Source organism: Triturus cristatus, chromosome 2_2 (genome assembly GCF_964204655.1).
Source record: "Triturus cristatus chromosome 2_2, aTriCri1.1, whole genome shotgun sequence".
NCBI lineage: Eukaryota > Metazoa > Chordata > Amphibia > Caudata > Salamandridae > Triturus > Triturus cristatus.
Genome location: NC_140582.1, coordinates 1149996132 through 1150023558, shown reverse-complemented (window position 1 = coordinate 1150023558; position 27427 = coordinate 1149996132). Strand labels below are relative to the sequence as shown.

General features: G+C 43.5%; 1 long non-coding RNA gene across 2 annotated transcripts; it reads left to right on the top strand.

Moving 5' to 3' along the window:
• The first annotated feature begins 4681 nt into the window (after positions 1 to 4681).
• Positions 4682 to 26678, top strand: LOC146863266 (uncharacterized). Of its 2 annotated transcripts, none has more exons than XR_014978231.1 (5): positions 4682 to 4866; positions 5365 to 5491; positions 5579 to 5704; positions 5811 to 5903; positions 6411 to 6859. It is a non-coding gene; the product is annotated as an uncharacterized LOC146863266 (long non-coding RNA). The 2 variants fall into 2 exon arrangements; XR_014978230.1 differs by lacking the exon at positions 6411 to 6859 and adding an exon at positions 23595 to 26678 and having other exon boundaries at positions 4694 to 4866.
• Positions 26679 to 27427: the final 749 nt, after the last annotated feature.

The following is a 27427-nucleotide window of genomic DNA, read 5'->3' as shown; positions in this document are numbered from 1 at the left end:
GCACTGCTGATGATGATGTCACATATTGCATCATTCATGACATGGTCAGTGACATCACTGATGACATCACTGATGACATCTCAAATGACATCACTGATAACATCACTGATGACATCATCCACGTTACAATCTGATACACCTCATCTTACACTAGTATAACCTTTCATCACTCACTGTAAAATACAGAGTACCATATTTGAAACCATTGACACACCAATACCAGTCACTACATACCCACTCACTGATTCCTAAGTCTACACACACAACTCCCCATTCAACAACAGAATCATTTATACATGCAGTCAATAATTAATAGAACACTATCAAATGCACTTATACACATATATAGACATTGAGACATCAGCAGTCATCTTAGTCTGTTATGCAGTCATCCTACTCACTCATGAAAAAATTAATCACACTTACACAATTATCCAACAACACCTCATTTATTCAAACACATAGTAACTCATAGTTAGTATGTTAAAATAATCACCATTACAATTATACACTCATTCATATAGTTACTCTCACAATCACTGACTCTTACACATACTTATTTATATACACCAACTCTCACATACAATGCCTTTTATTTTTTTACTTTGTTGAAGATGTACAACTAAAATATATATTCACTCACCAACACACAAATAAATACACTGAGTCACCCAAACATCTGTTTCCACATGCACCCTTAAACCTATACACCTAGTCAATCAACCATTCACACATCTATGCATAGAGTTACACACACCCCATCCAACCACAAACTCAGTGTCCCATACAAATACTCACCCAACTAATCAATAACTAATATACACACCCATGTAGTTAGTGACCAACTGATGCAGCATGTTATACAACAACAGAGACAGTGATGCACACATTCACATAGTTGAGTTACTAATCCATGTATTAAGTGAGACACTTTTAATTACTCACTTAAACAGTCAGACAGCTACTAAATCCTCCATCCAGACAGTTATATATCCACTCAATCTTCAATACAGATTGGTATATATATAATACATATTTAAATTTCAAACTAAATCAATTTCACTGGATGATGTCATCAGTGATGCCATCAGTGATGTCACTGACCATGTCATGAATGATGCAATATGTGACATCACCAGCAGTGCATTGCGGGTGCGTGAGTTATAGTTAGCAGAACTAACTATAACAGAGGAATTTCTATGGTTTTGTACGAGTGAAATGGCCAGCTAACTATAACACCCCTGAAACCTATGTTTTTTTCTGTGAATTTCTAAGGTTTTTTAAATGCTAATTTCTAACTATAACGTCTCTGAAACTTATGGGTTTTTTCTGTGAATATATATATATAAACATCACGCTCACTCTCCGTCTTGTTTCCCTCACACTCGCGATCGGGTGCTTTCATGCGCGGTGACGGACACCGCACGGATTTTCAATCCACAGCTCACGGTATTTAAAAATTATACCAGCACTCGCAGGAACGTATCAATTCCAAGATTTAATCGGAAGAAATATACACATTTAGACGCGTTTCGGCTTGCCGCCTTTGTCAATAGAGGCCGGCTCCGACATGCCACAGATTTAAATACAGTGATATCAGTTGACATAAACAGAGGACACCTAGACTTACTTCAGTCAGGGTGTCAGCCATTATTAAACGGGTAACTCAATACGGGTTACATACAAAATTGATCAAGCCTCAAATGAGCTGTCTCACTGAGAGTCCTATACATTGAACTCCCATGGCATGCATTGTTATTTTGCCCTGAATGGGCTTAAGTAATACATTAATTATACATACATTTTTGCCAGTATGACTGGAGGTACTGGACATTACATCAATCTCGCCCTGGATGGGCTAGTCCTCTATCTACAACCTCTAAAATTAAAGGTGTATTACCTCCCTCGTATTTGAGTCCCTCAATAGCTTCCCAATCATTTAATTGTCACAGTACCGCTCAAGCTTCTAGAATCACATTACTACAAAAAAACAACATTATAAATGCACAGCCATTTCTTCCCCACTATTGAGACCACCTGGCCTCTTGGTCTGATTGTCAATGATATATCGTGACTCCAGTCTGCGTAACTGTAATTGCCTGTTGCCCCCTCTAACATTCATGGGCACTTGGTCCATACAGAAGAAACTCAAAAGATCTCTATTACTCTGATGGAACACCTCAAAATGCCGTGCCACCGGATAGGTGGGATCCCTGTTCTGTATGGCCCTGAGGTGTTCCAGAATTCTGATCTTAGTGGGATGGATGGTACTTCCAATGTAGCGCAACCCACACGGACATACCAGACAGTATACCGTGTGGGTGGTGTTACAATTCATCAAACTTTATTTTTCTAGGTTCTCTCATTCCCGGTACTCTATACTCCAGTACTTTCTTACTGTTTCTACAAGCTCTACATTTAAGACAGGGGTAAAATCCCATAAGTTTGCCAAACGGTGGGACTTTGCTGTCATTTTCACAATGACTCTGCACTAATGCAGTTCGTAGAGATTTAGCTCTTCTAAACGTGAGTAGGGGTACCTTTGGCAGGTCCTTCCCTATCACTGAGTCGGATCTTAAAATATGCCAGTTTTTTGCAAAGATCTTCCTAATTGCTGCCGCATCCTCTGAATAGTCTGTGATCATCCTTAAACTATTGGTTTTGGTGTCTTTTACCCTTTCTTTTTCTTCCATACTCACTCTACTATCAACCAGCAAGTCTTTCCTGGGTTTCCTTTCTGCTTTCGACATGGCTTCATCTAAAGTCTCTGCACGATAGCCTCTCACTCTGAATCTATTCATGCTTTCCTTAGCTGCTGCTTTATAGTCACAGGGGCGTGTGCAGTTTCTTTTAATTCTTAATAATTTGCCATATAGGATACTAGTTATCCCACAAGAGGATAATATCAGAACCATTAGAGCTATGCTTCTGACAGAAGATCTTGGTGGGGGCAATCTTGACTTTGTTATGATGTGTGTCAGTATGGTACTAAAAAACAACTTTTTCCTATATAGGAAGGATCTCTATCATCAAGTCAAAGGGACCAGTATGGGCGCAACTTGCGCCCCTAGTCTGACCTGCCTATATGTTAGTGAATTTGAAAGAGTCCATGTTTTTAATGAACTGGCTCCCTTTTTTGAAAACATCAGTCACTGGCACCGCTTCATTGACAATATTATCTTCATTTGGAGTGGTGCCAGTGATAAGCTGGAGGAGTTCATAGCCTGGCTTAATCTGGGGGATTCCAACCTTAGATTTACATCCCAGTGGAGTAATGAGTGCATAAACTTTTTAAGATATCTGTATTAAAAGTAATGATAACATACTAGAGGTAGAGCTTTATAGTAAACCAACCGATAAAAACACATTGCTACACTATCAGAGCTACCACCCTAAAGCACAGAAAGATAATATCCCTTTGGGGAGTTTCTGCGTCTCCGCAGAAATTGTACCACACTCAAAGATTTCTATGCGCATTCAGATATTCTTAAAAAGAAACTTATAGATAGGGGATACCCTAAAAAACTAATTAAAAATTCTTTCAAGAGAGCGAGATTTTATGACAGAGAGTCGATGCTTGATATAAACAAAAGGAAAGAGAAAAATGAAAATGAAGATAAGATTGTGTTTGTCAGTAAATTCTCATCTATGAGCAACCAAATCAAGAACATTATCAACAGAAATTGGAAAATAATTAACGATGAGAGAGAGGAACCCTTTAAAAAACCATTGTTTGCCTTCAGGCGCAATGTGAATTTACGCAATTCACTGGTACATACCTATAGGAACAACGAAGACAGTATCCAAACTACCTTGTTCCAAACTAAGGCAATAGGCAATAATAAATGTGGATTCTGCTCGGTATGTGACCAGTGTATTGTTAGTAAACAAATTGTGTATAAAGGCAATACACTTTCATCCAAAGAACTGACCAATTGTAGAAGTAAAAATGTAAGTTACTTCCTTATCTGCCCATGTGGCCTTGGCTATGTGGGTGAAACAGGGCGGGAAGTTCGACTAAGACTGATAGAACATAAATCCGCACTCCGCACACAGAAAGAAAATGCACCACTTACAACACATTTTCTCCAACATAACCACAAATGCGATGAGTTTAAGTGGTTTGTCTTGGAAAAAATAAAGAATAATAGACGTCGGGGAAATGCTGATAAAACTAGAAAAAAGAGAGAACAGTGGTTTATATGTACATTAGGTACTATTGGCGGTGGCCTTAATTCCAGGGAGGACTGGATGTCATTCATTTCTTGAATCTGTAGGTCCATAGTGGATTCCATTAACCTTTCGCGGCAAACTGAATAATTTTGTTCCTTCTGTTATGGGGTTACTTTTAAATGCCTTTCTCTACTAGTGGGCTTTGTACTTGCTAGCCATTTAGTGGACTCTCCTTTAAGATGGCGCCATGTTTTGAGTATTATGGCTAGTTCCCGTTTATTATCCGGTCGTTTTTTTTCATTTCGGGTCAGGAACGAGTCGATCCTGCCCTAATGATCAGACTGAGACCATTCATACTTTATATTTCTAAACTCGCCGTAATATTGCATTCACAAACGGTCGAGGTACTTTAAGCTTATACATATTTCTTTCAGCCCAAGATGGCGCACGAAAGTGACGACTGCTTAGTCTGTTGTCGCTCGAAGACCATGGGATCCGGTGGTAATTCAGGTTTCAACCCGGAAGTGTTCAGGGCACGATCGGCCGAAATTAACGAGAACCCGAATGGCGGGAATATGCCGGTTAAAAACAGGTGTTTGACATCGGTTTAACAATATATAAAGGGTTCAGTCTCTCAGTGTGTAGCTGTAGACCCGTTTGACGCCGACATAATACGTGGCCACATCACGGAAAGTAAGTAATGTGCTAGCTTTAAATTATAGATTTTTAATGAGAAGAGGTCGGCGTCCTTGGTACTGAGGGTCTGATTAACATAATGTTGGGAGCTGAGCTAGGGGTCTAGCGGAATTCAAAATCAAATAGTGAGGGGATCGCTATTGACATGTGAAAATACAAGGGGGATTGTAGAGGAATAGACCCGTTATTGATTAATACTCTCTTGGAGCATATCGTTTTCGTGATGTCACTTTAAATTTACGTGAAATCACGTAATGATACTTAGTACTATACTGACAAATACGGATACAAAGAATATTATATAGAGGCTAATCTCCTCTCGCTGGGATGAAAATTTCCCCAGAAACATCTCAAATTAATATCTAATCCTTCATTGATAAGGACAAAGGAGCTAAGGGGAGCTAATACACTGTTTAGGTTAGAACGACCTAAATAGAAGGGCCTGTATTGAAAGATAATTATAACTAACAAACCGTATTTGCTTTGTCATTTTAGATTCTAATTCTTAGAGGAAACTACACAGCTATACCTCTATTACAAAAAACCATATTAATTTGATGGCTAGATAGTCAAGAAATATACAAGAGGAGTGGCAGCAGAACCTCGAGTGCTGAATCATCAGGTAAAGAGTAGTAGATCTAAGTTGCGCTCAATTGAATGAATCTAAAAGAAAGTACATCTTTTGACTTACCCTACTCATATTCCACAGGCTGCCCCATATATTGCATAGGGATCTGATTAGCTTATTGGATCAAAACAGCGACTGTCGAGAAACAAGGATGTCATTCGAAAAATAAGAGATACATAAGAAAATGAAAGAATAAAGAAATAAAAGGTGAGAGGCTCCTGCCCATATCGATAATCCAATAATTAAACAGATCCCCTTTAAATGTCAATCACGAGTAGATACATTTTCATAAATTTTCATTCTTTGCTTTCAGAACAATTACAGGGCTGTCCAGACTATATATAGAAGCCCCTCATGCTAGAAAATTGCCAAAGTCTTGAACGCAAGTTTGCCTAAACTAGAAGAGGTGAGGCACCCCCTTTGGGTTCTACAATTAATTTTTGAGAGGGAAGAAATCTGTACAAGTATGTTATGGTGCTGGAATATATAGTGAGAGGATTGATTGTTGTACATAATCAGAATATAACAGCAAGATGAATGTTATTTTAAAGTTTTGACAAAAGAAGGGCCAATTACTTACCTTTATGAAATGTATCAAAACACAATAGTGAGATGAATTTTATGTCTAAGTTTTGACAGAAGGGGCAAAGTATATGTCCCAATTAGATTCACTGTAAGATTCAGCCTTGATGCGGGGGTGAAAATCTACCAGTTAGACTGTAATAATGTCGATCTAAGACATTGAGAATAGTAGATTCTGTCCATAAGGAAAAATATTCCTGTTTTTGATGTGTGTCAGAAAACACTGTCATAATATAGTTACTTTGAATGTTTATTAAGAGATATGTGGTGTATCCATTGTGTGATTTGAGAATTATTGATTGTGGCTTTTTTCTCATGTTTTAATATTTAGGTACAGACATAAGTAGTGTGCAAGTCCCTTGTTGTTTTTTTAATTAGTATTTGAGAGTCAAGAATGTGTTCTTGAAAAAGATGGAGATATAATTAAGCCATCGAAACGCGTCGACGCCTATTTTTCTACGTAAATCCGTTTACACGGGCGACAGTTAACGAGTACCAAATACGAAAAGTACCTGGTTCTACGCTCGATATATTGTTATTACGGATGTGTAAATTTTCTCTATGACATATTGTGTTTGTCTGTATTAGTGACTCTCAGAAATGTCTCTTGTTTATATGTGATTGTTATTGTGTATGTTTTATTAATATAGGTTGTTCATTTTTATTGTAAGTCATAGGGTACTTACGTTGAATTATTGTTTGTATGAATTAATCCCCTTGTTTTTAATATACAGTGAACAACCAATAAATTTACCTGTGAAAACAGATTTTTTTAAAGTAGATCATCTGGTTCTGTGAATTCTTGATTATATGTATTACAATCTTCCTCGATATGAATGAATGAATGAAAGGATAGGGTTTGCATGAGGGTTCCTGTGGGAATATTATCACTTGCAGTTATTTGTCTGGTCCAAAGGGTACCTTTTTCACACTACTTTACAGTGCCTTATCCCTTTGACTTCGAAGGGGCCCCTCTTTTTCTAGATAAGAATTTTTTAATGAAATAGAAGAGGATTTGAGAAGTCAAAATGTGCCCTCATTTTTCTTTCTACAGCACTAATCATAATTTCTATGGCAAAATGAACCCCCTCATTTTGTTCCTTTGCAAATTAAATGTTTTAAGTGTTACCACTTTATTCCAATCAAGATGGATTTAGGTGTGCCATACTTTGTCATAAGTAAGACTGTTAGCACTCTAGTTGTTCTTTAGAACACTCTGGGACATTCTGTCATTGGGCTATACTTGGGCTACATCTGGGTGATATTTGTGCTACATTAGCGCTCTTTTGTCTCTAGTGGCCATCTTGTGAGACTTATTTGTTATGAAGTTTCCTAATTTCCTCATTTACTACAGTCTCCTCAGTAGGAAATACTTTCAGTTTTTTACTTTGATTCCATCAAAAAGGCATTCAGATATGTCACACATTTGCCATAAATTCGGAATGTTAGCACTCTAGTTGCTTATTAGATCACTGTAGTAAAGCTACTGCTCACCAGGGAAGTCTGCTGCTGGTCTTGAAAGTGCATGTTTCAGTCTGTATGTCAGAAATTATTATTGAAATAGAAGAGGATTTGAGAAGTCACTCAAAATGTGCCCTAATTTTTCTTTTTTTAGCACTAATCATAATTTCTATGGCAAAATGAACCCCCTCATTGTGCTCCTTTTAAATTAAACTACTCACTCTCTACTACTCACTCGCTACTACTCTCTACTACTCACTCTCTACTACTCACTCTCTACTACTCACTCTCTACTACTCTCTATTACTACTCTCTACTATTCACTCTCTACTACACACTCTCTACTACTCACTCTACTACTCTCTACTACTCTCTACCACTCACTCTCTACTACTCTCTCTCTCTACTACTCTCTCTCTGTACTACTCCCTCTCTGCTACTCACTCTACTACTCTCTACTACTCACTCTCTACTACTCTCTCTCTACTACTCACTCTCTACTACTCACTCTACTACTACTCACTCTCTACTACTCACTCTCTACTGCTCTCTACTACTCACTCTCCACTACTCACTCTCTACTACTCACTCTCTACTACTCTACTACTCATTCTCTACTACTCACTCTCTACTACTCTACTACTCTCTACTACTCTCTCTACTACTCTCTCTACTACTCACTCTCTACTACTCATTGTCTACTACACACTCGCTACTACTCTACTACTCTCTACTACTCACTCTCTACTACTCTCTACTACTCACTCTACTACTCTCTACTACTCTCTACCACTCACTCTCTACTACTCTACTACTCTCTACTACTCTCTCTCTACTACTCACTCTCTACTACTCACTCTTTTCTACTCTCTACTACTCACTCTCTACTACTCTCGCTACTACTCGCTCTCTACTACTCACTCTCTACTACTCGCTCTCTACTACTCGCTCGCTACTACTCTCCACTAATCACTCTCCACTACTCACTCTCTACTACTCACTCTCTACTACTCACTCTCTACTACTCTCTACAACTCACTCTCTACTACTCTACTACTCTCTACTACTCTCTCTACTACTCACTCTCTACTACTCTCTACTACTCACTCTCTACTACACATTCTCTACTACTTGCTCTCTAGTACTCGCTCTCTACTACTCTCTACTACTCACTCTACTACTCACTCTCTACTACGCCCTACTACTCACTCTACTACTCACTCTCTACTACTCTCTACTACTCACTCTCTACTACTCCACTACTCTCTACTACTCACTCTCTACTACTCACTCTCTACTACTCTACTACTCACTCTCTACTACTCTCTCTCTACTACTCACTCTCTGCTACTCACTCACTACTACTCTCTACTACTCACTCTCTACTACTCTCTACTACTCTCTACTACTCACTCTACTACTCACTCTCTACTACTCACTCTACTACTCACTATCTACTACTCACTCTGTATTACTCTCTACTACTCACTCTCTACTACTCTCTCTACTACTCTCTACTACTCACTCTACTACTCACTCTCTACTACTCTCTACTACTCTCTCTGCTACTCACTCTCTACTACTCTCTACTACTCACTATCTACTACTCTCTACTACTCACTCTCTACTACTCACTCTCTACTACTCTCTACTACTCACTCTCTACTACCCACTCATGACTACTATCTACTACTCACTCTCTACTACTCACTCTCTACTACTCACTCTCTACTACTCACTCTACTCACTCTACTATTCTCTACTACTCACTCTCTGCTACTCTCTCTACTACTCTCTACTACTCACTCCCTACTCTCTATTACTCATCCTCTATTCTCAACCTCTCTACCTCTCTCTCTACTACCTTCTACCTCTACCTCTCTACCTCTACCTGTACCCCTCTACCTCTGCACCTCTACCTCTACACCTCTACCTCTCTCTACCCTGTCTCTACACGCACACATATGCACACATATATATGCATATGCATTTATATATATGTATGTGTGTATATATATACATACATATATAAGCATATATAATCTGCATATCTATATAAATACAAATATAAATGCATGCATACATATACATATACATATATGCATACATATGCATGTTATGTACATGAAAGTTTGAAAAACACTAATAAAAGCAAAGCTAAAAAGCCACCTAATTACAAACAGAATTGCTTTAACTTAAACAAGGGCGAGACCTATTGCATTTTCAATGCTTGTTTACTTTAGTTCCATCAAGAAGGCATTCAGATGTGTCACACATTTGCCATAAATTCTGAATGTTAGCACTCTAGTTGCTCATTAGATCACTGAGGTAAAACTACTGCTCACCAGGGAAGTCTGCTGCTGGTATTCAAAGTGCATGTTTCAGTCTGCATGTCAGAATTTTTTTATGAAATAGAAGAGGATTTGAGAAGTCAAAATGTGCCCTAATTTTTCTTTCTGCAGCACTAATCATAATTTCTATGGCAAAATGAACCCCCTCATTTTGTTCCTTTGCAAATTAAATGTTTTAAGTGTTACCACTTTGTTCCAATCAAGATGGCTTCAGGTGTGCCATACTTTTGTCATAAGTAAGAATGTTAGCGCTCTAGTTGTTCTTTAGAACACTCTGGGACATTCTGTCATTGGGCTATACTTGGGCTACATCTGGGTGATATTTGTGCTACATTTGGGCTCTTTTGTCTCTGGTGGCCATCTTGGGAGACTTATTTGTTATATGAAGTTTCCTAATTTCCTCATTTACTACAGTCTCCTCAGTAGGAAATACTTTCAGTTTTTTACTTTGATTCCATCAAGAAGGCATTCAGATGTGTCACACATTTGCCATAAATTCAGAATGTTAGCACTCTGGTTGCTCATTAGATCACTGTAGTAAAACTACTGCTCACAAGGGAAGTCTTCTGCTGGTATTGAAAGTGCATGCTTCAGTCTGCATGTCAGAATTTTTTTATGAAATAGAAGAGGATTTGAGAAGTCACTCAAAATGTGCCCTTATTTTTCTTTCTGCATCACTATTCATACTTTCTATGGCAAAATGAACCCCCTCATTTTGTTCCTTTTTAAATTAAATGTTTTAAGTGTTACCACTTTATTCCAATCAAGATGGCTTCAGGTGTGCCATACTTTTGTCATAAGTAAGACAGTTAGCACTCTAGTTGTTCGTTAGAACACTCTGGGAAGCTGCAGTAGAATACAAAGGAATCAGCTGACAGTCTCTGCCCTTGTTGGATGTACATGTTTTACTGAGAATGTCAGACTTCATTCTCACATGACTGAGAAAGATAATGTGAATTTACAGAAAATATGCTCTCAGTTTAACTTATAAATCACCTTCCAAACCTCTGTGGGAAAAGCATGAGAAAATTGTTTTCTCTCAAACATGATTCATGATATCCCAGCAGAAGGCTTTTTCACATGGTAAAATCACCTTGGAACACACCACAATTCCTAAAATGAGTATGGTACCATCAACAAATGATTTATAATGTAACTAAAGGCTTAAAACCTTCTATTAACTGCAATGCTTTTTAATGAGGTGCTATCATGTATATTGGTCCCAAGATGGCTGCCAACACTTCTTGGAAGAAGTGCTGACAGCCAATCAGATCTCATGATGAGATGTGTGTTTAGGCTCCGCCCAGATATATCTATGATTTTACTTTTGATTTTCTCAGGAACTACTGAACGGATTTGCACCATTTAACCAAAAGGCATGAGTGTGAACCAAGGGCTAGCGCTTTGCCAAATTTCGTGTAATTCCGTTCAGCAGTTCGGTCTGCAGCTGCGAGTTACGGTTCCTATGGAAAATTGCATGGGGATAACATGTTTTGGGACCCCCTTTTTTCTCGGCCCCGGCTTGACGAATCACCCCGAGACTTTCAGGATAGGAGCGGACCGGAGCGCCCCACCAGTTTTGAAAATTTCGCGAAGATTCGTCAACCAGCGCCAAAGTTATTCCAAATAGAATGTTGCGGATTTCCTATGGATAATAGGTCCTAACTATAACTACCTACTGGCAACTGCCAGTAGGTAATATATATATATATATATATATATATATATATATATATATATATATATATATATATCCAAGGCACAATTTCTCCGACCAGAGGGCCCCCAACCCTGACAGGGCGGCCTCAGCTACACAGGTACGGAGCGACCTGCAGCGACCCTGTCGAAAAGAGAAAACAGCCGAGGCCTGACTTCGGATGGAACTGATGTTTTATTCGTGAAAGAGGTGGCAGTTCTTAATCAAACCCAGACGCGTTTCGGCATATTAATTAGCCTTAATCATTGGTGAGCAATAGAGAAAGGACTCTTTCAAACTTTTATAGTTACTCTTTCCTTCAATTCCCAATATGCACCATAATAGGTAGGTTTGAGTATGAATATAATGATGATTCAATATTTCTTCAATGTTGCAGTCATAATAAAGTTCATTATTCCACAGTGGCTTTGCTCAAAGTGCTGCTTCAAATAATATAAATTTTTAAAACCACAGACCTCCGTAGTCCGCCTAAGTAGAAAAATGCTCCTTAGGCATACCTTGCTCGCCTCCAGGCGATCACTGTGTCAGGATGAATCCTGTATCTTCACCATGCCTCCTCATCAAACCCAAGACACAATTTCTCCGAGCAGAGGGCCCCCAACCCTGACAGGGCGGCCTCAGCTACAGGTACGGAGCAACCTGCAGCGACCCTGTCGAATAGAGAAAACAGCCGAGGCCTGACTTCGGATGGAACTGATGTTTTATTGGTCATATATATGGTTTTCACCTCTTCTTCAGTAGATTAAACTTGCAGCTTGGCTGCCTGCAAAAGATTATGCCATAAAAGAATGTTTTCTTGGATGAATTGGACCAAAATCAGAAATTCATTACTTTGTACCAGTTGTGAATTTTGCCTAATTCTGCCTTGAAGGATGAAACTCTCTCCCCACCTTCCCGCCGCTAGTCATGATAAGGTCACTTGTTTTGACTCTGCCATGGAACAAAGCTTTATCCTCTCGCACTTATCACCCTTGCAGGGGTATTTTATTCTTGAGTAGCTCTGAGGCACTGCAGAGGTCATGTCCTCTTTTGCTGTAGGCATGGGTTTCAGTGCATGGTTGGTCGAGATTGTTGTATTCACTGCTTGGTCTACTTATGAAGCACTGAAGGTTGTGTGTGCTGCAGACCTGTTACATTGCTTATGCATTTCTATGTCACAGAAGAGAGCTGGGTTGAAGGTGTATCACTTCAACGATACACAACTTCACTGGAGCTCTTGGAATCGCTATCTAGTTCCATGACCACAATACTTCACCCAGTTAGCTACCCTGTCAGTAGATTACCCCAAAGATCAATTCTACAAGTAACAACAGGTAGAAGTTGCTTCAGTTGATGAACTATGTTGAGGAGTTGTGGAGTGTCGTTTTTACTTATATGTGCTGCTTATGACCTCCTAAAAAAATGTTAAAAATCTCTCCTCAACCTCGGACCTCATAGTCCAGTGTGGCAGCTTAAATCAGGACTATGGGCCTGATTACGAGTTTGGCGGTGTGGCAGCGGAGCGCCACTCCACCACCCAGCTCCCACACTGCCAAACAGGGCCACCCGCCAGATTTCCTCGTAGTCTGGCGGGTGGCCCTTTGGCATGCCCAAAAAGGCACGGCAATGGGAATGTCAAAGCCCGTTCCTGTACAGCATGGGCTGTGAAGTCCATGCCATGCAGGAAAGGGGGTGCTTGCAGATGGGGGTGCACACCATGGGCCCCCCTGCATGCATCTCCTGGGCCTGAGTAAAGAGGGGGCCCTGTAAGGCCCCCTTTGTTTCCTCACTGCTCCCCTTTCCAATGCGGACTTACCGCCATGGTTAGGGTCGCAGTGAGGTAACTCGTAATATGCCTGGCAGTGCCGCAGCAGCATGACCAAGCATATTGCGGACTCGAGACGGCTACGCCAGGGATCTCGGATCCCTGGAGGCTGCAGCGCTCCTCTCACGGTCTGACCGTCGTACTCTTCATACAGCGTTTGGCCCACTGATGCAGCGATCCCCGACTGCCACTGCACCTCCAACACAAGTTTGGCAGGTAATTAGGCCCTAAGTGTTAAGAGTATGTTTGATATGGAGACTCTGTAAGCACTCATTGGACAAAAAATAGAAAAAATACAATTCTTCAATTTAAAATACAGTCTTTTCACTTGAACCGTTCCACCACTGGAGCTTCGCATAAAGAGATCTGCACGTCTGGGTTCTCCAAGCAACTTCTTTTAACTTGCTACATTGCTGAAACAGTTCTCTCCACGGAACCGTACTACAGCCTGCTCTAAGCGCACCCACCAAATCTTTTGATTCAAGCTGAAGTTACAGCCCTTCTTCCAGCCGCTGTCCGTGCAGGTAACAGCAGTGGGTCTGCATGGGTGTGGCCGGATTTTGAGGGACGATACAGAAGGAAAATTAAATAAATAATTAATTTCCCCTCAGCATCGTCTCTCGAAACACCCCCTCCCAACGCAGCCCAACCACCCCACCGATGTTACCTGCATGGACCGCGGCTGCCTTCTTCAGGGCATTGCAGGTGTGAGTCATGAAGAGAAGGAATCTTCCGCTGTGTACATTGCCACAGGCACCCAGGCCTAGGGACATTAACACACTGGGACCCGGATACAGAATAGGGAGGTGCAGGCCTTGGGACTTGTGTTCTACAATTCTTCAGTTTACCTGGAATTACTCAGGGAGGTTTCGGCAATTTCTGGCCATTTAGGGCTCCATTGGTTTAGCGTATTAAGACGATCTTTTCAGAAATTGAATGTGAAGACTGGGGCAGTCTGGCCAAAAATGGCCCATGTGTGATCAAAGGAAGACATATGCGTTGGAAGCTCAATGAAAACACATAAAGAACCACGCCTGGCACCCTGTTAAATGACTATTTGCTAAACAACAATGCTGTCAGCTCTAAATCCTACTTAACAGTGAGTAACACCATAATTCGATACCGCCTATGTGCACCTTATGTTGGGTATTTTCATTTCTCATTCTTTGACAGCTAGATGGTTAGATGACAACAACTCTGATAGTTTGATAACACTTTTTTACCCCCTCTTTGTAGCTTCTAAGAAACTGCAGGTCTATGCAGAGTTTCTAGATTTGTGCCTAAAATCCAAGCCTCTCATAATCCCAAATTCAGTTGCCTCATTTAGGGCTGATTGGATGGTAAATACAGATATATCTGATATAGGCCCATATGTACTGACACATTTTCCTTCAGACTCAAAATGGGTAAAACCCTTTGAAATATGTTTCCTATAATGATATGTTAAGGACTTTTCTGTAACTGAACTTAAATGAATTGTAACTTTTAAAGTTTTCTTTTATGTATATTGTATAAAAAACAATAAAGAAAAATGTTATTGAAGAAAAATGTATGAGATAATGATAGGCCCTGTGTAAAACAATAGGAAAATGTTGTGAAGTGTTTAATACAAACCTAGGTTGCACTTTGTGTTGTACACCATGTTTTCATGACTTCCTTTTTGCTTTTTCAAAACATTTTCCTGCACTACAGCTATTTTATATTAGTATTAAAGTTTACACCACATGTGGGAGTGCATTTAGGGAATGCTTTTGAGATGGCTTTGGAAATATAAATTCCCCAATGTAAAGTTCAACAGCAGGTTCATCGACAGCAGAAGTTTCTCTTTTCTGCCACCACAAGCTGTGTTCTAAAACAAAGGGGCAACCCAGTAACCCAGGGACCTGGGCTGGACAATTACTACAAAAGTATATAAGAATTAGTCAGGGGTACAAAGGGCTTCAGAAACAAGTCTAGATATTGGCACAGTGGCTCAAACGTAGACCCACATCCAGACATAATGGGTTTACTGGCTGTCCTCCAGGGGCACAGACAAAGTGCTTCTCCTGGAGACCCACTTGCTGGCAAATGATGTCGCCAGCCTCAGGTCACGCCTTCATCCCGCCAATTCCATTCTTCCGCTTCTAATGAAGCTAAGGGGGTGTGGATTCTCATCCATGCGGGTGTCCAGCCCAGGGTGGAAACTACACGTAGGGATGAGAAGGGGAGATGGGTAACGATTCAAGCCTCTGACGATACCACCTCATACACCATGGTCCCAAGGCGCACAAGGCTCCCTTCTCTGGCCATCGTGATACTGGGAGGGGCCTATGTGATTTTAGATCCAACTTTGGATCGCTTGACCTCCTCGTGGGGGTGTCCCATCCTCCACAGTCACTGTCCCAGGGCATGACTGACTTGAACTTGGTAAATGCTTGGCGTCATCTTCACCCCCATGATAAGGCTTATTCTTATTTTTCTAACGTAAACAAATCTTATTCCCAAATCGTTTTTTTTTTATCTCTGCCACCTTATTGTCTAAAGTACACAACACAACTATTGGGTCCCAGGTTTTGATAGAACCTCGCACTTGTCATTTTGTCGCTTTCGAACACGCTGCTGCGGTCTTGGTCATATCGCCCTTGGAAAATGAACATGATGACTTTGCTTGATCTGGTTCTACGTTCCAATTCTAAAGAGGCACTTGAGCGTTATTTCACTGAGAATCTCACTGAAGACCTCTCCTGGCCACTATTTGGAATGCGGCCAAGGCAGTGATGAGAGGAGAATTTATAGCACACACCACTGTCTTTTTTGGCTTAAGTAAACTCAATCAGATGAAACTAGAGGATGCAATCCTCAAACCAGATAAAGAAGATTAACAAGCAGCCTCACGGCTTACCTACAGGAAACTACACAAAGTGAGGTGAGAACTGGAGGCCCTGTTGACATAATTGTATTAAGGGAAAGGGAACAAGGCCGAAAGATTGTTGGCATACAAGATTAGACAAGCCCGAGCCAAGAATTACATTAAGGGGATCACGACTGTGGAGGGATCTTATCTGACCCCGATGCAGATGTTAGCAATGTTTTTTTCGCCTTTTATAAGGAACTTGAGGTATTCAAGTCACTATGGTATGATTAGCGCAGTATATCTAATGATAGTATGATTAGTTATAGTGTATTCAAAGGTTCAAAATCCCCATTATGTTTAGCACGACAAAAAGGGCCAATAACCGAACCGCCTCCATCTTGGATTGCGGCTCTTCCGCTTGGGAATCACATGGTCTCTTCCGCACACCCTCTGCTTCCCCCCTTTTCATGCATTCATTAGGAGACAGGCTGAGTTGCTGAGAAGCAAGGTCACATCTGCTAAAAGGGAGTATCAAGCAAATTCCTCTAGACCTGGGACGAGAAGGGAGTCACCCTTTCGACCTTCTCTGTAAAGATAGTAACCCTTTGTATGTGTAACCGAAACTAGAAATAGGCATGAGCTCATTAGGAGCGCCAGGACTAACTGGTACTTTTCCACATATAAGGTTTTGTATGCTGTACTGATAATGTATAAAAGTGTGTTACTGTCAAGGAGCCAGCAGTCTTCCTCGGCGCACCAGATGGGTGAGGATCGACGAGGCTCCTCTATATAGAGTTCTGTGAGTCTAATAAACGTTTGAACCTTCCACGTTGCCAACTGCTCCTTATTTTTACTTAATATTGCGGGCCAGTGGTAAGTGTGGCCCTTGGAATAACTATTAGGACACAACAGTTGGCGACCACGAAGGGACCCCGTGAAAGGGTCTTTCCCCCCCCCCCCGGTACTCGGGTGGTGGGATTGGGGGCGTCCTGACCGGTTGGCGGGAGAGGAGCCTGAGGATTTCTCCCACCCTGCGCGACTTTTCGGTACGTCCCCTGCTGCTAGTCACCCTTCACCGGGGTCCTACGGGCTTAACCCAGAAAAGGGACTGATTTGGTCGGGAGAAGTTGGCAGCGGAGAATGAACATTCGTATCTGGGTGCACCCGGTGAGTATAGATTGATTTGATTTGACGCACGCGTTGTAAAACGGTGCATTATTTTTGTTGAAGCACGCGTTGAGGACGGTGTGCTATTTGATTGATTTAAGAGCATTCGTTGAGAACGATGCATTTTTTATTTTGAACATTGGCTGCATTTGTTTGAAGCTCGTGCTGGACAGCGGTGCATTGATTTGAAGGCGCGCACCGGAGGGTGGTGCCTTGCTTGGTTGGGTTAGCGTTACAGTGGTTTGACTCGAAGTACGTACAGATTGTATTGATTTGATTAAAACAGCGCGCCGGAGGAATATAGACGGATTGCACGTGGAAGGACCTGCGACCTAGACTGGGTAGCCACAAGGCATACTCCTGACGGGGCAAGTCCTCGTTGGGAGCTGGTCTTAGTGGTGAGCCGGAAGGGTGGCCGGAATCCCGTGTGCAGTTTGGTGTCTGAACTGTGAACCAGAGTCGACGGGCTTGGTTCTCTGATACCGATTGTATATTATGTATGATTCGTGTTGATCGTTGTTTTGTGTGTACATGTCTAAAAACTAACCAAAATGTCCTGTTTTAGCAAACTGAATTGTTTTGGCTGCTGCTGCCGAACAAGTGACTCCAGATTAGCTGAAAGCCAACCCGCCCCGCCGGAGGGCAGTCCTAGCCATTTTATGTTTGTCAAACATGGGATCTCTCCCTTATTGTTTTGCACTTTGTGGCATAAGTATACTAAGGGAAATGAGGAGTTACGATAGCCCAAGACGGGTTCGTTTGATGAGAAGAAAATTGCGTTCCTACAGGAACAACTGTTTTCCAGGCGAAGTAGGCAGGCTATGTTCGATGCTCTAATTGCATGGCAGAAGGAGGCCAAACAACGGCGAATAAGGGAAGAGAAAGTAGCTAGAGCCAAGGCAGGACAGAATGTTACTCAGAAAGCTATGGCCTATGACCGAGACAGAGTAGAAAAGGGATTGGATTGCATGAATCGCGAATTTAGATTAAAGGTTAATAAGAGCTATGTGACCCGTCCGAATGCGGAAGATGAAATAGAGGATTTATTGGACACCAGGCCACCGCCCCCTTATGTACCGCAGAGGATATATCCGGAGGTGTCAGGGGCCTCGGCCCTGGCCCCCAATGTGTCTCTGGGGGCTTCGGCTCCCCCGGCCACTTCCACCCCTCCCTCCCTGCCGAACCTCTCCCGGTTGCCGACATCTGTGTCTGAAGTTATGGCCATGCTGCCTAATTTATTGACGGCAGCTGCAGCCGGGACCCCTCAGCTGTTGCCGGGGTCGATGTCTTCCCCTTCTGTTCTGCCCTCCTCCTCCGCCAGTACAACGCCGGTAACAGCTGTAACTACTCCGATACATCCGGCCAGTCTAACAGAGGGTAGGAGGTTGTTCACTCGTTCTGCTTTGGGAACGGAAGAAAGGGAAACTATTGCCACACAAACGTCCCAGTGGATGCGGCATCCTATTTATACTCTTTCTGATATTTGGAGTACTATGATAGACTACGAACCGGTGATGCAACAGCATGCCCTGGAGCATATGGCCAACCGTCTTATTTCTGTATGGGAACAGGTACACCAGGGAGGGAGAGCTCCGGCTATATTATATGATATTCTTGATCAGGTTCACAAAGCTCAGTTGACGCCGGAAGAAGTGTATGGGAAGGTGCAGACTTTGGTTTCTTATAGAACTCGTTTGCAGTCTGCCATTCCCGCCTGATTCTCCCAGTTCCCTATGCGAGAAGTGCACCCTATCTTCCATCCGGAAGTTGCTGAGGTGGTGGATGCCCACGGTGTCGTTACCCGCCCGGGAATAGACGCCCGGTTCCAGGAACAATGGGTCTATACCCCCTGGAAGCGGAGTGAGGTATTATCCCTAAAAAGCCAGTTGCCAGATCCTAGAAAAAACCCCACTGCATATTACAAGGAACTGACCGAGGCCGCCTCATCAGCAGTAATGACGCTGGCGGATATTGAATTATTCTTTGCCTTATTAGTACCGGTGGACATTTGGCGCCAGGTACATGACCAGGACCATGTTACGGAATTTGGTGGGACATGGGACCAACTGAGAAACTGGGATAGAGATCGTAAACCGGGGAACAAGCCCCGACCTGAGATACTGACCTTGCCTGAAAAAATAATAACCTATATGCATTCATTGATCCCACCCAGGAAGGTAGATTGGGATAAACTGACGGCTTGTAAGCAAAAGAAGGATGAGAGTGTATCCGATTTTTTCACGAGGTTTGAGGGAGTATTCATTGATTTCAGCGGACAGGACCTGGCAACGGAGGGGGGTGTGCGTTTATTTGTCAATAGATTCGTAACCAATCTGCTACCTGAGGTATCGGCCCGGTTGCAGGCAGCTGAGAGTACCTGGACGACCACCACGCCTTCCACAATACTAAGCATGGCTCAGTATTATGAGCATCGGGAAAATGAGAGCAAGGATAAGACAGAAAGAAAGTCGAAAGATTTGAAAACTCGGGTGTTACTGCAGCAAGTGGAGAGGGGTAGAGGAAGAGGACGAGGGTTGCAGAATTTCGTTCCAAGAGGGGCGGGACCGACGCAAACGGCTGGGCGAACGGATCTAGGCATAAATCAATGTGCTTTCTGTAAAGAGGAGGGGCATTGGAGAGCACAGTGCCCGTTGTTGTATGAGCAGAATACTGCTTCACGAGGTCGTGGACGGGGAAGAATGAGTGGGCACCGAGGTGGATACACGAGACAAGAACAGGCAGCACGAGGTGAGAATAGTCAGAATTATTTTGACCAAAGCCAAGGTAAGCAGTACTACCATGACGGACGTGTGACGGACGAAGGCTCCGGATATACTGAAGCATAGGACAGCCAAGGGCAGAGTAAGGGGCATGTGTCAATCCCGATAGATCAAGCTGGACCTTATGTCCATGCACAACTGCTGGATGCATCAGGTAAGTTTTTGGTTGACACAGGGGCTATGAACAGTTCTGTTTCACGTGCCCTGGTCCCGGGGGCCGCTCTGTCTGGCCAGACTAATGTGTCCGTGGGGTTCTCTGGAACTCCGGTGGTGAGCCCCATTTCTAAGCCACTTTCCCTTACTCTGGGGCCGGTAACGATAGAATCGCCGTTCCTCCTCACCTCCCAGTGTGGGGAAAATCTCCTGGGTATGGATATATTAAAAAGACTGCATGCCCGCATCTTTTGCTCCCCCGATGGAGTTTACCTGACCATTAGGAATACCTCTATCCCCTCCATTCAATGTTTTTCAAAAACGGACTCCTTACCCCCTGAGCTTGCAAAACTCCCGAGGGATCTTTGGGCCCTGGGGGACACTGACGTAGGGTTCCTACAAATCCCCCCGGTGTCCATCACGTTGAAACAGAATGCCAAATTGCCGAGGATCCCACAGTACAAAATAGCCCCCGAGGGAGAACGCGCTTTACTGGCCATTATTTCTGATCTGATTAAAACAGGGGTGGTGGAGGAAACGACTTCCAACATCTGCAACAGCCCTATTCTTCAGATTCTTAAACGAACCCCTGTACCCCAGTCCCCTGATTATGCTGATACCTATCGATTTGTGATTGACCTGCGAGAGATTAATAAGATTGTGGTACCCCAATATCCTGTGGTACCAGACATTAATTCCATTTTGACCATGATTCCTCCCACTGCAACATTTTTCTCGGTGGTTGATTTGAAGAATGCTTTCTTTAGTATTCCCATACATCCAGATAGTAGACATTTGTTTGGTTTCTCATTAGGGGGCCGCAGCTTTAGATTCTGTCGCGCCCCCCAGGGGTATACCGAAAGTCCTAGTATCTACAGCCAAGCCCTAAAGAGAGTATTGGATTCTTTACAATTGCCGCCAGGTAATGTCCTATTGCAGTATGTCGACGACCTCCTTGTGGCCTCTGATACAGAACATGGTTGCCGCGATGCCACAGTTACCCTGCTACAGCATTTGGCTACGCATGGTAACAAGGTGTCGCTCTCTAAATTTCAATATTGTCGACCGGAGGTGACCTATCTCGGTCATCTCCTGTCGAAGGAGGGAAGACGGTTGACTTCTGAGCGCATCGCAACCATAACTAACATGCCTGTTCCTCGCACGCAACGTGATGTCCGCGCTTTGCTTGGTATAACCTCCTACTGTCGCCAATGGATTGCTAACTATTCTCTCTTGACTAAACCTTTCCTGTATCTAACTACGAAGGATGTGCATGAACCTTTACCTTGGACCGATGAATGCCAGACTGCCTTTTCCGCTCTGAAAACTGCTCTTTGCTCTGCTCCTGTGCTTGGCACCCCTGACTACCGGAAACCTTTTGTGCTCTACGTGCATGAGGTGGACGGTTGTTCTCTTTCAGTGTTGACACAAGACTTTGGTGGTAAGCAAAGGCCTTGTGCATATTTCTCGGCGGTTTTGGACAATGTCGCCAGAGCACTTCCCAGTTGTCTGAGGGCTGCAGCGGCAGTGGCTATAGCAATCAGACAATCGGAAGGGCTAGTCCTGAATACGGATCTGACAGTGATGGTGCCTCATGCTGTGGACGTATTATTAAACAGGACACAGACGCAGCACTTAACTAGTGCGCGTCTTACAGGGTACGAATTGACCCTGTTTGCACCTCATATAACGATCAAAAGATGTGTTAATTTGAACCCTGCCACGTTGTTACCCCTCCCTTCGGGAGACGGTGGACAAGACATACATGATTGTATCTTTCGAACTGAAGAAGAAACCAAGGGCCGGATAGATCTAACTGATACCCCACTATCTGATGCCCAGGGAGAATTGTACGTTGATGGGTCCTGTTTTAGATTACCGGATGGTATGACAGCTGCGGCTTATGCGATCACTACCCTGCAAACGGTAGTCGAGGCAGCAAAGATACCATACCGGTCGGCCCAGGCGGCCGAATTGGTTGCATTATTCAGGGCCTGCGAGTTGGGGAAAGGCTTAAGGCTAAATGTCTACACCGATAGCCAGTACGCGTTCGGTGTAGCACATAGCTTCGGGAGGTTATGGGCGGAAAGAGGATTCTTGACATCTCATGGCGAGAAAATAAAGAATGGACCATTAGTTGAACGATTACTAGCCGCATTAACATTGCCTAAGACCTTGGCCATAGTCAAATGCAGTGCACACAAGGTTATAGTTGATGATGTGGGGAGGGGAAATTTCTTTGCGGATAGAATCGCCAAGGAAACAGCCCAGTCTGACACCACTTCCATGTTTGTAGGAACAAGAATGATAGAAGCAGGGGTTTTTAACAACACCATAGATAGTGTGAAAGAGCTACAAAAGGAAGTGACCCCAGAAGAATTGACATACTGGCGAGAACAGGTGGAGAGGCTTGATGAGAATGGATGTTGGACTGACTTGTCAGAGAGATGTCGATGGTTACTGCCAAACGCATTTGTAAATTCGGTAGTAACCATGGCACACGGACCTTCGCATGTGGGAGTTCAGGGCATCTGTGCAACATTGGATCCTGTCTGGTATAATGTTAATATCCATAAGACGGCTAGGAACTTGGTCCAGCACTGCATGATTTGTCTCCAGCATAATCCTGGGGTTAGTATTCCCGTCCTGGCGTGTAATTTTGCGCCACCCACTCTGCCTTTTGAAGTACTCCAAATGGATTACATACAGCTAGAGCGAGTTAACAATCTAAAATACGTGCTAGTGGTGATTTGTACTTTTAGTAAATGGGTGGAGGCGTATCCCACAAAGGAAAATACTGCCCTGGCAACTGCGAAAGCTCTGGTAAAAGAGTTTTTTCCTCGATATGGGTTGCCACGGGTGATTTGGAGTGACAACGGGACACATTTTAATGCTAACTTAGTTAAGTATGTATGCAAGGGTCTGTCCATCCAGCAGAAGTTTCAAGCAGCCCGACATCCTCAGTCAGCGGGCCTGGTTGAGAAATATAATGGGATTCTGAAGTTGAAACTGGCTAAACTTCAGGACACGACAGGATTAAAATGGCCTGATCTCCTGCCCCTGGCCCTGTTGTCTGTGAGAACTACTCCCCATTCCCGGAGCGGTATCTCCCCTTATGAAGTAATTTTTGGCAGACCTGCCAACGTGTGGGGAGTACCCCGGCCCAAATCCTTCAGGGACATTGACCATCCTATGTTGACTGACTATTTGTATGCTTTGACTAAAGATCTCCATTCCATTCATCAACAGATATCTGCCGTACTGCAGCCCCTGCCGGAGGGTCCTGGACACAGCGTAGAACCTGGACAGTGGGTCTTGGTTCGAAACTACCAACGAAAGTCGAGTTTGGATCCACACTGGTCACGGCCGTACCAGGTGCTCCTGGCCACGCGAACGGCGGTGAAAGTCGAGGGGAAGCAGCACTGGATCCATATCTCCCATCTTAAGCGAGTTCCCCTCCCGTTGCCCAGGGAGCAGCTTGACCAGGAGGAAGGCCTGCCAACTCAGGGCGAACCCAGCACTAGAGAACCACTTTCCCTGGACACCCGCAGAGAGGTTGACGGGCGAGGGGAGAGTGCTGTGAGCTTGGAAACCCCTTTTTGTGGCCACCCAATTGCTCGAAGCGAGGCATCTGGTCGGGAGCCCAGCTCCTCGTCTGACCCCACTGTGCCCGTTTTGTTTGTGAATCCTGAAACCCCTGGTCGGGATCGATATCACCTGCGGCCCCGGAAATAGAGAATCCCAGGTCTAGCCTTGGCAAGTGAAGTTGGAGGCCTCGGCAAAGACCTGAGGATTGGTAGAACACTGGACTGAACTCGTTGAGAGCATGGAACTTTCAGTAAAGCTCTGTTCAGAACGAAGATAGAGACATTGATCGGTTGGTGAGGGCCCAGGTGGAGTTTCTTTTCAACAAGGGTTGCGTCAAGTGCGACCCCAACGCGAGACGTTTTTTATCTTTTTACCTTTTTGGTTTCTCTGAACGATAGGAGTCTGCCTGTGAGGCTCTATACGGACACAGGAAAGAAGCACCCTCCGGCAGGTCGGACTGCTTGTAGCCCCCTTTTCCCAAGATTATATTGGACTTTTAGTGAGAAAATGTACCCTTTTGCTCGTTTTGTCCCTGAAGAAGGGCGTCCCATAGTACCCCGTACCATTCCCCCGCATTTGCCAATGTTCTCCTCATGGAGTTTGCGTGTTAAAATTGTTTTCATTTCTATACTGATTGTATCATTTGTACTATGCTTAGGTTTGTTTATATATCTAGAGTTCCGCCATCCTGTACACACCTTGATAGTGTCTACCCCTGCTCCTAAGGAACATCATTTCCAGACCTTTGCCCCTCATAAGGAAAGGCACCGACAGACATATGTACATAATGCCTTCATTGAGATGCTGCACCAGACTCATAGTTCCACGAATGTTACTGATTGTTGGGTCTGTGGTCTCCTCCCGTCAGTGATGCATAAGCAAGATTTGTTTATATCAATGCCCTTATCTTATTTAGGTAGTTGCGAAGCCTGGTTCAAAATGTTATCCATGCTATATGAACACTACACTATAGATGAACGTCGATTCTCAGAGAAGGATTATGCCTTGATTCTAGCCTATATAGAGAAACACCAAGGTTTTACTCCTAATGCTGAGGGAACGGATGGTACCCTTGATCCTACCGCCTGCATGAACGTGTACACTGATCATGAAAATGATACCTGGTTGAGGGATGAAGTATTGGATTTCATGACTTTTAACTTTACTGAGTATTTCAAGTATTTCCAGGAGCGAAATGTCTCAGATGAGAAAATCATTCCGGTCCCGGTACTGAATACATCCTCCTCCTTCTGCGTGCAGGGTACTGGACATTTATTTGTAGGTTATAGTAGATGTAATTACACTTATAGACTGCAGACGTTCAGTAGTCCCCCAACGCTCACCCCTCCCAATGTTTATTTTGTGTGCGGTGAAAACGCTTACACTTGGCTACCCAGAGGATGGGCAGGTAGGTGTTACTTATCTTTTCTTTACCCACCGGTCTACATAGCTCCTTCTGATTATCATAAGTCTCATTCCTTAAATCGGTGGAGCCTGAAAGCTGAAGCCGCCAGTAATGATGCCACTGACCAGACTGACACTCCAGCCCAACACTTCGTTGATATCATAAAAGGGGTGTTGCCCATATGGGGACCCATCCTCACTAGTAAAGAAATTAGGAGGCTATCTAGAGTGGTGGAAGGGGTGGTTAATACTACTGCAGGAATATTAACTAATATCACAGTGGAGCTCCAGGCGACCCGGCTTGTGACCCTTCAAAATCGTCTTGTTTTAGATGTTATCCTAGCTGATCGCGGAGGAGCTTGTAGAGTCATCGGCAGTTCCTGTTGTGTATATATACCTGACTCCGCCCCTTCTGTCCATTTAGCCATCCAGAAACTGCATCGGCTAGCCTCTGAAATTCACACCGAGACTGGTACTTGGTCTTTGTCCGGGTGGTTTTGGGATTTGGTGACCACCTGGGGATGGAAGTTATTTATGATTCTTTTGGGAGTAGTAGGGTTCATTTTCACCTGCTGCCTTTGTCTACAGTGCGGGCCTGCTTGCTGTGCATATTGCGCTACTCAGGTTCGCCGATCCATCCCTAGGCCCAAGCCCATCCAAACCAGAATAGATACCCAGCGGGCTCAGAAGGAGATGCATGACTTAATGCAGATCGATGAGGGTATTTTTGAAGACTGACCCCGTTATTAGCTATGCTGCGCTAAAAGGGCCGTTCTGAGGTATTCAAGTCACTATGGTATGATTAGCGCAGTATATCTAATGATAGTATGATTAGTTATAGTGTATTCAAAGGTTCGAAATCCCCATTATGTTTAGCACGACAGAAAGGGCCGAGAACCGAACCGCCTCCATCTTGGATTGCGGCTCTTCCACTTGGGAATCACATGGTCTCTTCCGCACACCCTCTGCTTCCCCCCTTTTCATGCATTCATTAGGAGACAGGCTGAGTTGCTGAGAAGCAAGGTCACATCTGCTAAAAGGGAGTATCAAGCAAATTCCTCTAGACCTGGGACGAGAAGGGAGTCACCCTTTCGACCTTCTCTGTAAAGATAGTAACCCTTTGTATGTGTAACCGAAACTAGAAATAGGCATGAGCTCATTAGGAGCGCCAGGACTAACTGGTACTTTTCCACATATAAGGTTTTGTATGCTGTACTGATAATGTATAAAAGTGTGTTACTGTCAAGGAGCCAGCAGTCTTCCTCGGCGCACCTGATGGGTGAGGATCGACGAGGCTCCTCTATATAGAGTTCTGTGAGTCTAATAAACGTTTGAACCTTCCACGTTGCCAACTGCTCCTTATTTTTACTTAATATCGCGGGCCAGTGGTAAGTGTGGCCCTTGGAATAATTATTAGGACACAACAAACTGTACCAAGGGAAACCTTAGACTTGGTTAAACAGGACAATTACTTAGCACTCCTCCATTTTCTGGGAACCCCTGATGAGGTTGGAGTAGAACTGGATTTCCTCATTACGGAGGAGGAGCTGACAGTCACTATTAATTCCCTGCCGAATAATAATGCCTCAGGAACTAACGGGTTCTCTAATTATTTTTATAAATCCTCCAGAGAGTTGTTGATCCCTCATTTGACAAAGGTCTTTAATTCTATCCTTGACTATGATACGGTTACCCCGACAATGATGGAGTCTACACTCGCTATGATACTGAACCCATCCAAACCCCCAACCAGTGTGGGTCGTAGAGTCTGATTGCACTATTAAACAATCATGTTAAACTATTCACTAAGATTCTGGAGAATTGCTTGCCAGGGGTCTGGCCCACCCATATATACCCGCTTGAGAGTGGTTTCATTAGGAAAAGACAGACAGGGGACAAAACTAGGCTGGCGAATAATGCCATTGAACATGCCACGAAAGATGGGGTGCAGATGCTTCTCGTGTCTTTGGCTGCAGAGAAAGTATTCAATCAAGTGAACTGGCCGTATTTTACCAAGGTCCTGTCTCTGGTGTAGTTAGGCTAACAATTGCGGTCCTATTATTTTGGCCAACTTTGTGATGCTGTCTACA